This window comes from Pogoniulus pusillus, chromosome 28 (assembly GCF_015220805.1).
Source record: "Pogoniulus pusillus isolate bPogPus1 chromosome 28, bPogPus1.pri, whole genome shotgun sequence".
Taxonomy (NCBI): Eukaryota; Metazoa; Chordata; class Aves; order Piciformes; family Lybiidae; genus Pogoniulus; species Pogoniulus pusillus.
Genome location: NC_087291.1, coordinates 2527949 through 2543044, shown reverse-complemented (window position 1 = coordinate 2543044; position 15096 = coordinate 2527949). Strand labels below are relative to the sequence as shown.

The window sequence follows — 15096 nt, the reverse complement described above, 5'->3', positions numbered from 1 at the left end:
CCATTTAACAGCGGAATATGATGAAGAAACTATTTACTGAGCTGCTTCAGATTATTTTAGATTGCCATCTCTGGCATTTGCATACAAAACAGCAAATGTGTTTAATTCCCTGTGGACTTAGAAAGACTGTACAAATATTCCACGGCCTGTCAGCTGTTTCTACCCAAGCCGTGCTAATGCTGACAAAGCCTTTGAAGCTGCTACAGCTCTGGGAGGAACAGGCAGTCTTTAGAGAAAAGCCAGCGTTTCAGAGGGAAAATATAGTCTATTGAATGAACCCAAACTGCAAAACTACTTTCTGATTTAAATCTGCTGCTTCTTCCCTACTCATAGAATAGAATCATAGAATTGTTTAGGTTGGAAGGGACATCAAGGATCATTCAGCTTCAACCCCCTGACATAGGCAAGGACACCTCCCCTAGAACAAGTCACTCAATGTCTCATCCAACCTGGCCTGGAACACTTCCAGGGAGGGAGCAGCCACAACCTCCCTGGGCAACCTGTGCCAGTGTCTCACCACCCTCACTGCAAGGAACCCTTTCCTAACTTCTAGTTTTAATCTCTCTGCCAGTTTAAACCCATTACCCCTCATCTGTCATCTGAAGACCTTGTCAATTATCCCTCTTCAGCCTTCCTGAAGGTCCCCTTCAGATACTGGAAGGCCACTCCAAGGTCTCCTTGAAGCCTTCTCTACTCCAGGCTGCAGAGCCACAACTCTTGCAGCTGCAGCCCTCTGAGCATCTTCGTGGCCCTCCATTGGACTGGGTCCAACAGTTCCATGTCCTTCTTGTGCTGGGGGCTCCAGAACTGCACCCAGGACTCCAGGTGGGGTCTGAGGAGAGCAGAGCCAAGGGGCAGAATCCCCTCCCTTGCCCTGCTGCCCACACTGCTCTTGCTGCAGTCCAGCACAAGGTTGCTGTCTGGGCTGCACTCAGACTGCAGGCTCATGTTGAGCTTTTCCTCACCCCAAGCCCCCAGGTCCTGTTCCTCAGGGCTGCTTTCAGCCATTCCCCACCCAGCCTGGAGTTGTGCTTGGGATTGCTCCGACCCAGGTGTAGAACCTCACACTTGGCCTTGCTGAACTTCAAGAGGTTGGTCTGGGCACACCTCTCCCAAACATCAATTTTTTCCTACAGACAACCTCAGGTTGAAATGTCAATGCTGTGATGTGCTTGAGGAGACCTTACATACAATTAAATGTTACAAAAACTATCTTCACATAGTAGCTGTGTAGATCCAATAAAGAATAACTTGTCACCAGTAGTCCTCTATTCCATCCTGCCAATTTAAGATTAATGCTTCAATGGACTTTCCAGAGTTTTACCTCATCCTGTTCTAAACAGTATTTTCCACCTATTTCCTCTAGTACTATCATAGTACTAAATTCATTTCAAGCCATCTGAAATTCACACTAACTACACACAATCGTTGACAATAAAAGTATCATCTCAAAGGCTCTTCTGAACTTCTTTCAGACTACTTTAGCTGCTCAGATAAAATTACCACTGGAAATGTTATTTCATTTGCTTTTCTGTATTATCTTGCTTGTATGGCAATATTAGGATTGCTTCTATGGCCTGGCTCAGGAACAGTGTGGCCAGTAGGACAAGGGAGGTTCTTCTGCCCCTGGATTCAGCACTGGTCAGGCCACACCTTGAGTGCTGTGTCCAGTTCTGGGCTCCTCAATTCAAGAGAGATGTTGAGGTACTGGAATGTGTCCAGAGAAGAGCAACGAGGATGGGGAGGGGCCTGGAGCAGAGCCCTGTGAGGAGAGGCTGAGGGAGCTGGGGGTGTGCAGCCTGCAGAGGAGGAGGCTCAGGGCAGAGCTCATTGCTCTCTGCAACTACCTGAAGGGAGGTTGTAGCCAGGTGGGGGTTGGTCTTTTCTGCCAGGCAACCAGCAACAGAACAAGAGGACACAGTCTCAAACTAGGCTGGATGTTTGGAGGAAGTTGTTGGCAGAGAGAGTGATTGGCATTGGAATGGGCTGCCCAGGGAGGTGGTGGAGTCACTGTCCCTGGAGGTGTTACAAAAAAAGCCTGGCTGAGGCACTTAGTGCCATGGTTTGGTTGATTGTCTAGGCCTGGGTGCTAGGTTGGACTGGATGATCTTGGAGGTCTCTTCCAACCTGCTTGATTCTATGGTTCTATATAAAATTCAAAGCCACTGCACAACTCCAAGAGTGCAGCAACAGGTTATTTAGAAGCACAGGGTGCTCAAATTATAACTCTCAGGAGCTCCATGGACACCTAACAAGTGAAGACAAACTCTCACAGCATTCTTTGAAAACAGTATTCATCTTCAGTAACGTGGATGGGTCAGGAGCCACCTGTATCAAAGACTGCACCACCACGATTCCTGCTGACAGCATACCACACACAGGGGCTGTTCCATTATTCAAGATAAAAGCACAATGAACAAGGAGCACACAAAACTAAGTGCAAGTCTGAGTAAAAACTATAATCCTGAAATAAATTGATAGAAGACAGAAAAGCAAGCCAATAACCAAGGCAAAACCTGCTAATGCTTTTTGGTCACCAAAGAAACGGTGACGTTAAAAATACACTAGCTAAGAAAGAGGCCACACAAACTTTCTCACACCTACACATAAGCATACAAATGCAGTAAGTCATCTACAGGAGGATTTTGGCCACTCATCTACATTGCTGTCTACAACTACCTGAAGGGAGGCTGCAGCCAGGTGGGGTTGGTCTCTTCTGCCAGGCAACCAGCAATAGAACAGGGGGACACAGTCTCAAGTTGTACCAGGGGAGGTCTAGGCTGGATGTTAGGAGGAAGTTGTTGTCAGAGAGAGTGATTGGCATTGGAATGGGCTGCCCACGGAGGTGATGGAGCCACCTTCACTGGAGGTGTTGAAGAAAAGCCCGGATGAGGCACTTAGTGCCATGGTCGAGTTGACTGGCTAGGGCTGGGTGCTAGGTTGGACTGGATGATCTTGGAGGTCTCTTCCAACCTGGTTGATTCTATGATTCTATGATTGCTGACAGCACAAAAGTGTCCATGTGTGCAGAAAAATGATAGGTGACTGGTCTCCTACTACCCATTCTCCCACCCTCCACAGAGCTTGATGACAATGTGTGGGGAATCCTTCTGCAAGCAAAAAGACAAATGGTCCAAGGCCTTGGGATAGTAGCATGGGTTGAGATGCAGTTGTGGCTCCTGGATAGTCTCTTAATCTGCTCCATAGTCAGCAATCTTACGTATAATAACCTGGGGCTCTTCCGTCACCAAGTTCAACAGCTTGCATGAAGCTGTGATTCCCTGTGAAGTGCAGGAGCTTTCTAACCTCTTCAGTGACAGTCTAAAATGGTTTGAGAACAAAATTGCATCCTTATATTCTGCACCAAATTCCTCCTAGGCTGATTTTGGGGACATTAAGAGAGATTTCAAACTCTTGCTGTCAGAAATATTCTCCTTTTGTACATAAGTAAGATAGCAGAGCTGTCAATCTGGCACCACTTGCCAGCACAGAATTTATTTCTCAGGAAAGGTGTAACAAATGTAATGTGACCAAAGATTAAATCAATCATACACTCAGAGAATCATAGAATCAATCAGTTTGGAAGAGACTTCAAAGATCATCCAGTCCAACCTAGCACCCAGCCCTAGCCAACCAATCAGACCATGGCACTAAGTGCCCCATCTAGGGGCACTTTTTTTGAACACCTATTCTTGAATACCTCCAGGGATGGTAACTCTGTCACCTCCCTGGGCAGCCCATTCCAATGCTAATCACTCTCTCTGACAACAACTTCCTCCTAACATCCAGCCTGAACCTGCCCTGGCACAACTTGAGACTGTGTCCCCTTATTCTGTTGTTGGTTGCCTGGCAGAAGAGATCAACCCCACCTGGCTACAGCCTCCCTTCAGGTAGCTGTAGACACAAATGAGGTCACCCCTGAGCCTCCTCTTCTGCAGGCTGCACACCCCCAGCTCCCTCAGCCTCTCCTCACAGGGCTCTGCTCCAGGCCCCTCACCAGCTTCGTTGCTCTTCTCTGAACATTTTCCAGTATCTCAACATCTCTCTTGAATTGAGGAGCCCAGAACTGGACACAGCACTCAAGGTGTGGCCTGACCAGTGCTGAGCAGAGGGGCTGAATAACCTCCTTTGTCCTGCTGGCCACAGTGTTCCTGATGCAGGCCAGGATGCCATTGGCTCTTCTGCCCACCTGGGCACACTGTTGGCTCATCTTCAGCTACTATCTACAAGCACCCCCAGGTCCCTTTCTGCCTGGCCACTCTCCAGCCACTCTGTCCCCAGCCTGTAGCACTGCTTGGGGTTGTTGTAATGAAGACAAAACTGTAGTTGTACTACTGACAGTCTAATACTCTAAATTATGGTTATTTTTCATGTTCTTTATCAAACAGAAAATGCAACCCAAGGGAAATAACATGAACATGGGCTGGGGGGATGGGTTGGACTGGATGATCTTGGAGGTCTCTTCCAACCTGGTTGATTCTATGATTCTTTGTTTCTATGAACATTCATTTCTTAGCAAAATTATTCTGATTTTGTTTTAAACTCTCAATATTCTGCACTAGATTTATACTTTTTTTTTTCCTTTCTTCCTGTTTCTCTTATTTCTCCATCACAAAACAGAAGCATTATGATTATAAGAAAATGCAAGGTTATATGACAGAGGAGCACAGCAGGGAACAGAGATGAAGAAGATCCCAGCTCCAGGTACAATATAGTTTATGGCCCCTTTCATGCAATTGCTAATTAAAATTGATGCCACTTCTTCATTAAGATTAGTGCAGTTCATTAATAAAGGGCTGTGTCCTATTAATAGCACAGAAGATTGAAGCCAAGTCACTGCAGGATGGTAGAACAAAAGTAGCACCCAAACAAGAAGGTCCATAGCTAGCAGTAATAAACACAAGTGTGCCTACAGCCTCTTCAGCTGTCCCCAGCTCCTCATGGAAAAGCAGCAACTCTCAGCAGTTTCCTGTGGTTTCTTCAGTGTAAACATGTGGGAAGAAGTATGTTGTCAATGCCTTAAGGTCTCATGACTATCTCTACATCCACACAGAAACACAGTAGGAGGTGTTAAAAGCAGAGAACTGTTCTCTGCTCAATTTCAATTACTGCACCTGTCTTCCATCTGCTCTACAAGAAAAATCAGCCATAACTTGCCAATTGCCTTACCAACTGCAAGCAGAATTTGCAACAAAACTCTGCTGATTTCTAGTGCACAGTTACACCAGTTATGCCTTCCTCATGATACCTTTGAATTCTCATCCAACTTAACACTAAAATACTGTTCTTATGATCGTTGAAAAAGCATTGCACCAAAAATCCACATGCTATTGTTGCATCACAACATGCTCACAGCAAAATGCAGCTTCTCTTTCAGAAGCTAATGCAACAAACTGAGATTACAATTCATCATTTCTTCATTTCTATTGTGAAGCTTTCAGATGCTACAAAATATATTAGGATGCATGCTGAAGTCAATGGTAAAAACTAGGTGTGCTTAGATATCATCATTAAGCCTGATCTGTGTTGTCAATCTAGCATGACCTAAACAGGTTAATTTTAAACTACTGTCAAGTAAAAAGGACAAAAAGTATGAAGAGTTTTTAGTTCCTTTTCAAATCTGAAAATCAGATATCCTAGTGCCCTCTGGAAAAATGGAACAAAGTGAACCATGGGCTCATGAAATTAAGAGTTAGTGTCGTGCAAAGCATGCCAATGAGGCACAAGCACAAGTTGTCAGCACATAGCTTTGATGAACATCTCATGTGGACCTTGGAATTTACATATTACAGATCTATTATTTTATAGTACTGCCAAGCCCAAAGAAGCAGAGTTTAAACAGTGCCATGGACTTCTTGCTACAAGAAATGACAGCATTAGTGCAGGATCACAGGTCGGTAGTGTAGAACAATGGTCAATCATGGACCAGTTGCAACATAAGCTTTGGGCACAAACTGAGACAGCGTGATCCTGAACGCTGTGCAAGACAGAAGAATGAGAACTTGCAGATTAGAAGAAGCAAGGAAACAGGACTTTGTTATCTGAGTATGCTGAGACTGCTGCTCTGCGGGAACCAGATGTGGCAGACAGATTATAGATTAGAAGAAAAGATGATTTTTTGCATGATAAAATGACCAATCAATAAGTAAAGCTTTAAGCCAAGATAGCATATCCCTGTATGTTGCTAAAATAAATTGGAACTTTGCTTGCATCAAGCTGTCTCCCTGTCCCTCAGTCACAGCACATTAGCTACTCTGGAGACTGCCTGTGTCTGGTCACTTCCTACCCATCCTGCACACATTTAGGCAGATCATTCTCTCTATGTGTCCACTTCCTACCCATCCTGCACACACTTAGGCAGATCATTCTGTCTATGTGTCCACTTCCTACCCATCCTGCACACACTTAGGCAGATCATTCTGTCTATGTGTCCACTTCCTACCCATCCTGCACACACTTAGGCAGATCATTCTCTCTATGTGTCCACTTCCTACCCATCCTGCACACACTTAGGCAGATCATTCTCTCTATGTGTCCACTTCCTACCCATCCTGCACACACTTAGGCAGATTTCTCTATGTGTCTATGCACATATTTTACACTGAGACTCATTCTAAGAGATCTATTACTACTGTTGCAGCACTCATTGCAAGTTACCCTTTTCTCCTCTTTACAGCTAGCCTAGAGAAAAAAAAATCATACAAATTCAGGTATCAATTTGGAGGTATTCTTAGAACAGATCAACTGTGATGGTTTTATTACAATTAACTCTCTGTGTTTATTGATTGACTCCATAGATTTCTGCAGCATTAGTAAGCTGATATTAGTGTTTATGGACAGGCATACACTAAGTAAAATGAAATACTAGAACCAAATGTAAAATTAGACCGCAGAATTCACATCTGACTTAAGCGGATCATCATTTGTGGTATTAGAGTTAAGTGGAGAGCTAATAACATTCTGATATGTCATTATAAGCTATAAAAGCAGGCTTCAAACTGAGAATCTTATATACAGCAATCAAGGCAGGAAAAAAATACAGGTCTTTCATAACCATCCATTTAAGCCACTAAGAGAAGAAAACACTGATACCCTCTTTTAGGGTATTAGCTTTCCCATTCAAGAGTAGATTCCCTTATCACCAGATTAAAAAGGATAAATCAATTTCTTCCTACAAATATGAATTTAGTTGTTTCCCCCTAAATTACTCTTATTTACCAGATACTTGGTTACAAAAGTCTTTCCTAGCTGCATTCTACTTGGCAAATGGCACGGTAAAGACCGTGAAACAGATTCAAACATATCAGAAAGAACCAAGTATAACATAAATAAATACATCAGCAGTTATAGCTTTGGAAAGCAGGTAACAAAAAAAAAAGCCAAACAAACCAGTAAACAGGGAAGTTTGTATCCAGGGCTGCTTGAGGTCTGGGGGTTGTGTTCTCTCTGTGAAGCTTTCTTTAAATGGTGGCTGGAATGGGCTGCCCAGGGAGGTGGTGCAGTCGCCATCCCTGGAGGTGTTCAAACAAAGCCTGGCTGGGGCACTTAGTGCCATGGTCTGGTTGATTGGCTAGGGCTGGGTGCTAGATTGGACTGGATGAGCTTGGAGGTCTCTTGCAACCTGGTTGGTTCTATGATGCTATGAACTTCTGGGAACATACATACATCGATTCAGCTACCCTTTGACGGCAAGATGGAGTGCTTTCACTCTCTGTATCACTTCATCTGTTGGACTCACCACTGGGTGATGGCAGAACCTCCAGACTAACAGCACAGCACACTTCATTTGCCATTTCAAGGTTTCCCTCTGGCCAGCCCATACAGCTGTCTCAACATGCTGTTACTGATAAATCCCAGGGCTCTTTAGGACCAGCTGTACTAATGCAGAACCTAGGAATAGCTAGGAAAGGTGGCTTCAAATACATTAAGTAGAGGTAAACTATTTCTGTTGAAAGTCCATTTCGCCTCATGTGTCCTTGCCAAATTTGCCTTCTTTCCTTCTTTCTCTTTATTTTTCTTTAAAAAGAATAGTGTTGTACTAAAGCTAATGGTTAAAAGTAATCTCAGACAAATACCTCTGCACATCATACATCACAGAACAGGAGTGCAACAGTACCACTGCAATGGACACAACATAAAATCAGGCGGTAGAGCTAAAAATCAGGCCATAGTTACAATTAGTAGAATACTGAACTAGAAAATTTACACTATCCAACAGTTTATAACTAGATCAAGCAAAAAGTGCAACTATCTTGGCATATAGAATAGCCAAATTCAAAAATTATCTACAGCACAGGTGCTGGAGCAGATGCAGAGAAGGGTGACAAGGCTGGGGAGAGGTCTGGCAAACATGACCTATGAGGAGAGGCTGAGGGAGCTGGGGGTGTTTAGTCTGGAGAAGAGGAGGCTGAGAGGGGACCTTATTGTCCTCTACAACTACCTAAAAGGAGATTGTAGTGAGGCTGGAGCTGGTCTCTTCTCCCAGATTACTAATGATAGGACAAGAGGAAATGGCCTCAAGTTGCATCAGGGGCAGTTTAGGTTGGATGTTGGAGGAAGTTCTTTCCTGAGCAGGTGGTCAGGCACTGGAACAGGCTGCCCAGGGAGGTGGTGGAGTCACCATCCCTGGAGGCGTTTAAAAGGAGAGTGGCTGTGGTGCTTGAGGCTATAGACTAGTGATGAAGGTTGGACTGGATGACACTGGTGGTTCTTTCCAACCATAGCGATTCGTAGTGATTAGATGTTGTGCTGAGGGATTTGGTTTGCTCAAGAACTTGTCAGTGTGAGACTAATGATTGGACTCACTAAGCTTGAAGGGCTTTGCCAATCTAAGCACTTCTTTGATTCTGGGATTCTGTTATAATTGTGTCAAATCAACATAGTAATCTCGCCAGTCATGACTCAAAATTACAGGTGAAGTCAGAGTGCCTGGTAACCACTGCCAGCTTATCTTTCTAGAGCTTAGCTGGTTCAGTTTTCATCAAAATCTACTAGGTCATGTAATTTGGAGAAATCAGTGATTTTGTTATGTAGCATAGTTACCTATGACAGGAAATTATTTTCACAACATCTGCAAATCTGCTGCTGCAACAAGGATGTACACTGCAGGGAAACAGGATTGTTTATGTGAAATAAACCTGTTGAGCAGTATTATGAAGTACCTCCAGTTGAGCTAGCTGAGAGCATACACAAACCATTTGATGTCCAGGTAGTATGATTCAAGGCAACCAGCAATAGAACAAGGGGACACAGTATCAAGTTGTGTCAGAGGAGGTACAGGCTGGATGTTAGGAGGAAGCTCTTGCCAGAGACAGTGAGTGGCATTGGAATGGGCTGCCCAGGGAGGTAGTGGAGTTGCCATCCCTGGAGGTGTTCAAGAAAAGCCTGGATGGGGGCCATGGTCTGGTTGATTGGCTAGGGCTGGTTGCTAGGTTGGACTGGATGATCTTGGAGGTCTCTTCCAACCTGGTTGATTCTATGATAAGGAATCTGCAACTACAGACAAAATCATTTCTAAACTGGGAATTGAAGAATAATCCGTAAGGCAGCGACTACACCTTACAGTCAGCAGCTTAGACAAGCTTTTAAAATACAAATTTCATTTTGCATTGCACAAGAATCTTGATGGGAAGTAAAAATGTGACCTTTTGCTTAACATCCTTTTTGAAAACTAACTGCTTCTGCAGAGATGTTGTGAAGAGTTGCCTTTCACAATCTTGATTTCAACAGCATACTATGAATTTCCAGTGTCCTATTAGGGGCACTCACTCCACCTTCTTTTAACCAGAATAAAGCTGTTATGCCCATAAATCTCTTCATACTTAAAAAGAAATCAAACAATGACAAAATACCTTTCAATTCTTTTGTTTGTTTGTTTTCCTCTCTGGCAAATACTGTGTGGTGGGTTGAGGAAACCCACCCCTCAATCCCTCCAATAAATTTACCAGACATCTTGAAAGTAAGATAAAGCTATATTTTGTAGCAAAGAGACATTTACAAGAATATACACAAGCCCTACGAGGAGAGGCTGAGGGAGCTGGGATTGGTTAGCCTGGAGAAGAGGAGGCTCAGGGGTGACCTTATTGCTGTCTACAACTACCTGAGGGGAGGTTGTGGCCAGGAGGAGGTTGCTCTCTTCTCTCAGGTGGCCAGCACCAGAACAAGAGGACACAACCTCAGGCTGCACCAGGGGAGATTTAGGCTGGAGGTGAGGAGAAAGTTCTTCCCTGAGAGAGTCATTGGACACTGGAATGGGCTGCCCGGGGAGGTGGTGGAGTCGCTGTCCCTGGAGCTGTTCAAGGCAGGACTGGACGTGGCACTTGGTGCCATGGTCTGGCCTTGAGCTCTGTGGGAAAGGGTTGGACTTGATGATCTGTGAGGTCTCTTCCAGCCCTGATGATACTGTGTGTGTGTGATATATTTACATGTGTTTAAAACCATATACAATTTAGAAATAATACAGCAGTCAAACCTTTCCCCCTCCAGACAAAGAAAGCCCAGAAGGGGTCAGTGACAGCCTTTCTCTCACCAGATAGAAAACAGCCAGCAAAGCTCACCTGTTATCTGGAAAAGGTTAGTGGAGGACTTAGAGAGGTGAAGGAACAGTGACAGAACCACTGCCCAAAAGCCAAGAGAAGAAAATTGTTTATACTTTGGCTTTTTATAGCTCTTAGCAAGCCACTAAAAGATACTGTGGTGGTAGGCTTGATGGGGCAAGCATGGGCTTATCTATGTTGGCCTACCCATATGTGTTCCCCTGCTCCCCCTACTTCTGTGCTGGGGGAAGCAACCATGGGATGGGAGGGCGAAAGCCCTGGCCTCACCTAATAAGGCAAAGCCTGGCAAAGTGTCATTCTGATTGGCTAATCCATGGCAAATAGCCCATTAGTATCTGGTTGAATACTGATAAAAGGGATAAGCAGGTAGCACAGGGATGCTGCTGCCTCATTTTGCATCCTCAATTTGCTTGCAGAGCTTACCAGGAACAGGCTCTAAATGCCTGCATGCAAGCGGCTTCCATAGCCAGGGTGATCTGGAGCTGAGACTGCACATGGCAGACATGCTGCCTGCACCTGAAAGTCTCCTGCTAAGACTAGAAGCCCTGGAGATACACAGATGGTCCAGAGGAGCCAGGAGACAAGGTCAGAGATTGTCTGCCTCCTTTCCCTAGAAGCCTGGGAAGAACCAAGTCTCAGCCTCCAACAAAACAGAGTTCCACAAGCTTTGGGTACTGGCTGATTTATAATTTTTTGAGTAAATACTTAAAAACCTCTTCCAATATAATATTTGTGTTTGCCACTTTAAGAAATAAGTGCTTGGGTTTTGCCTGTGCCCTGTGTATATAAATTCCCAACCTGTGTATTCTTGAACCTGTGAATAATTTTTCTGACAAGTTTTAATGTTAATAAACAGTTTCCATAGTTATTAACAATCATTACCTGGATAGCAAAATTAATAGATCATTGTTTTTGCACAATCCCTCACAGTTCTAGAATTTAGCATGACTTTCTTTTTACAACCAATGCCCTGCTCATTCAGATTCTGCACTGAACTTTCAGGAAAGTTCCAATTTCTCTTACTGGAATTTTCCAGCAAGCCTTAAACTACCACATACTGCCAAGTCACAGAGCTCTAGACACTGTTGCCAACAAGCTGCTCTCAAGGTGAAGGTCTGAATGACACACTAGTCAAAACAATCCATGATGAGTATTAGAGACATATTGAAGAATTCATTCCCCTTCCTTTTCTTGGGGGTACTGATAGATAGTAAGCTGAAGATGAGCCAGCAGTGTGCCCAGGTGGCCAAGAGAGCCAATGGCATCCTGGCCTGCATCAGGAACAGTGTGGCCAGTAGGACAAGGGAGGTTATTCTTCCCCTGCACTCAGCACTGGTCAGACCACACCTTGAGTGCTGTGTCCAGTTCTGGGCCCCTCAATTCAAGAAAGATGTTGAGGTGCTGGAACATGTCCAGAGAAGGGCAACAAAGCTGGTGAGGGGCCTGGAGCACAAATCCTATGAGGAGAGGTTGAGGGAGCTGGGCCTGTTTAGCCTGGAGAAGAGGAGGCTCAGGGGTGATCTTATTACTGTCTACAACTACCTGAAGGGACATTGTAGCCAGGTGGGGGGTGGCCTCTTCTGCCAGGTAACCAGCAATAGAACAAGGGGACACAGTCTCAAGTTGTGCCAGGGTAGGTATAGGCTGGATGTTAGGAAGAAGTTCTTCACAGAGAGAGTGATTGGCATTGGAATGGGCTGCCCAGGGAGGCACCGTCCTTGGGGGTCTTCAAGAAAAGCCTGGATGAGGCACTTAGTGCCATGGTCTGGTTGATTGGTTAGGGCTGGGTGATAGGTTGGACTGGATGATCTTGGAGGTCTCTTCCAACCTGGTTGATTCTATGATTCTATGTTGGAATTAATAGGCTTGTAAACCATTCTCATTTACTTTCTTAAGAAAATATTAGGCAGTGCTATGAAACCTTCAACTTTATTTTTATGTTGTGAATTGTGGAACAGAAGGTGCCTTTGTTACACTTTAAAAGAGTCTCTTGTATGCTCAAATCTCACAAAGAACAGCATCAAATCTGAGAGATGAAAACGTCCTTTCCGACTAGTATTACTAAAGCTGTCACTGCAATTCATCAGCGTTCCTCAGAACATTGTCTTATACTTTAAGAAGCCCTGCAGCAGCACTGACTAAACACCCCATGGCTATCCCTCCTCAACAGAGCCATGTGACAGGCTGCACAGAAACCCAACTCCTGCAGCAAGCCAGTCATGTTTGCTGTTCTCCATATTCCCAAGGTAATAACGGCCCACAGAAATCAAAAGGAGTCTAATTTCATAGAATTATAGAATGCTTAGGTTAGAAGGGGCCTCAAAGCTCATCCAGTTCCAACCCCTGCCATAGGCAGGGACACCTCCCACTAGAACAGGTTGCTCAAGGCCTCATCCAACCTGGCCTTGAACACCTCCAGGCAGGGAGCAGCCACAGCCTCCCTGGGTAACCTGTGCCAGTGTCTCACCACCCTCACTGCAAACAACCCTTTCTAACACCTACTTTGAATCTCCCCTCTTCCAGTTTAAAACTACTACCCCTCATCTGTCATTTGAAGACCTTGTCAATAGTCCCTCCCCAGCCTTCCTATAAGTCCCCTTCAGATACTGGAAGGCCACTCTAAAGTCTCCTGGAAGCCTTCTCTTCTCCAGGCTGCAGAGCCACAACTCTTGTAGCCTGTCCTCATAGCAGAGCTGCTGCAGCCCTCTGAGCATCTTGGTGGCCTCCTCTGGACTTGTTCTAACACTTCCATGTCCCTCTTGTGCTGGGGGCTCCAGAACTGCACCCAGGACTGCAGGTGGGGTCTGAGGAGAGCAGAGCCAAGGGGCAGAATCCCCTCCCTTGCCCTGCTGCCCACACTGCTCTTGCTGCAGCCCAGCACAGGGTTGTGTCTGGGCTGCACTCACACTGCAGGCTCCTGTTGAGCTTTTCACCACCCCAGACCCCAAGGGCCTGTTCCTCAGGGCTGCTGAGGAAATTAATTGCTACTTCGAGGAAATTTTCTATAAAAGAGAAATATGGAAGCAGCCTCATACCCTCATACTCCTCACAACTGGGGGGTTGGGGAGGGCACTGATTCCAGTTGTGAGAGATATACTGTGCCAGGTATAAATGCATCTATCTTGCCCTCATTGGGGTTTACTAAATTCTAGTTTCAAAACAATGCATGAAAGTCCTCAGACTGACATACTTTAGATGTCTTCAAAACCAGCTATGTACCTGTAGAGCTCCATGTCAAGGAAACAGCTCTAGAAGAATACATTTCCTGACTGCAGCTAATACTGGTAACTTGTGGCTTGGACAGATACATTCTGAAATGGGTTGAGAACTGGCTGGAGGGCCAGACCCAGAAAGTGGTGGTGAATGGAGCCACATGCAGCTTGCAGCTGTCACTGGTGGTGTGCCCCAGGGATCAGTGCTGGGCACAGTCCTGTTTAATATCTTTGTTGCTGATCTGGACCAGGGGATTGAGTCCAGCATCAGTAAGTTTGCAGATGACATCAAGTTAGGAGCAGGTGTGGATCTGATGGAGGATAGGAGAGCCTTGCAGGGGGACCCTGACAGGCTGGATGGGTGGGCAGAGGCCAGTGGGATGAGACTGAACAAAGCCAAGTGCAGGGTTCTGCACTTTGGCCACAACAACCCCAAGCAGTGCTACAGGCTGGGGACAGAGTGGCTGAGAGCTGCCAGGCAGAGAAGGACCTGGGGGTGCTGGAGGACAACAGTTGAACATGAGCCAGCAGTGTGCCCAGGTAGGCAGCAGAGCCAATGGCATCCTGGGCTGGCTCAGAAGCAGTGCGGGCAGCAGGACAAGGGAGGTTCTTCTGCCCCTGTACTCGGCACTGGTCAGGCCACACCTTGAGTATTGTGTCCAGTTCTGGGCTCCTGGATGATCTTGGAGGTCTTTTCCAAGCTGGTTGATTCTATGATTCTATGAATTTAAGTATCTTACAACAATGAATACCAAAGTAACATCCTGACACTGCACTGACAGGCACTAATATAGTATTTCAAAATTTTCAGACAATTACCTTAAATATCCTTCTCTGCCCAAAGTCAGGTAAATACATGCAAAACCCAACTGGCTCTCTAGTTGCACTGTGGAACACAGAAAGTGTGCACAGAGTGCACCACACTCTACAAACACAGAGACTGCATTTCACTTTGTGAGAGGCAATAACATATTCCTGAGCTTTCATGACAGCTTACTCAATCTGCCAAATGACTCCACGTCTGAAGGCAGGGATAAGGCAATTTTGTTACATTAAACTAATAGGAGTAATAACACAATTTGCAGTATTTTTACACAGATTCCCTTTTCACACTACAGCATAGAGCAGAATGGGCAATATTGCAGCTCAAACAGCACTTATAAAAGCACATTAACAAATGTTACTCAAAACAGTAGGCTTAGATCCTGTAACCACAGTCGTGGAGGGCCCATAAGCCCAGAATAGGCTTGTACATGTTTACTTATCAAATGGACACAAAGGGGCTGGTGCCATGAAGTCAGGCCTGCCCAGGGCCCAGCCTGTGTAAC

At 45.3% G+C, this 15096-nt stretch overlaps 1 protein-coding gene across 2 annotated transcripts in view; it reads right to left on the bottom strand.

The window, feature by feature from the left end:
* ZNF385D (zinc finger protein 385D) overlaps window positions 1-15096 on the bottom strand; it is a 595307-nt gene that overhangs the window by 406056 nt on the left and 174155 nt on the right. The window lies entirely within an intron of this gene.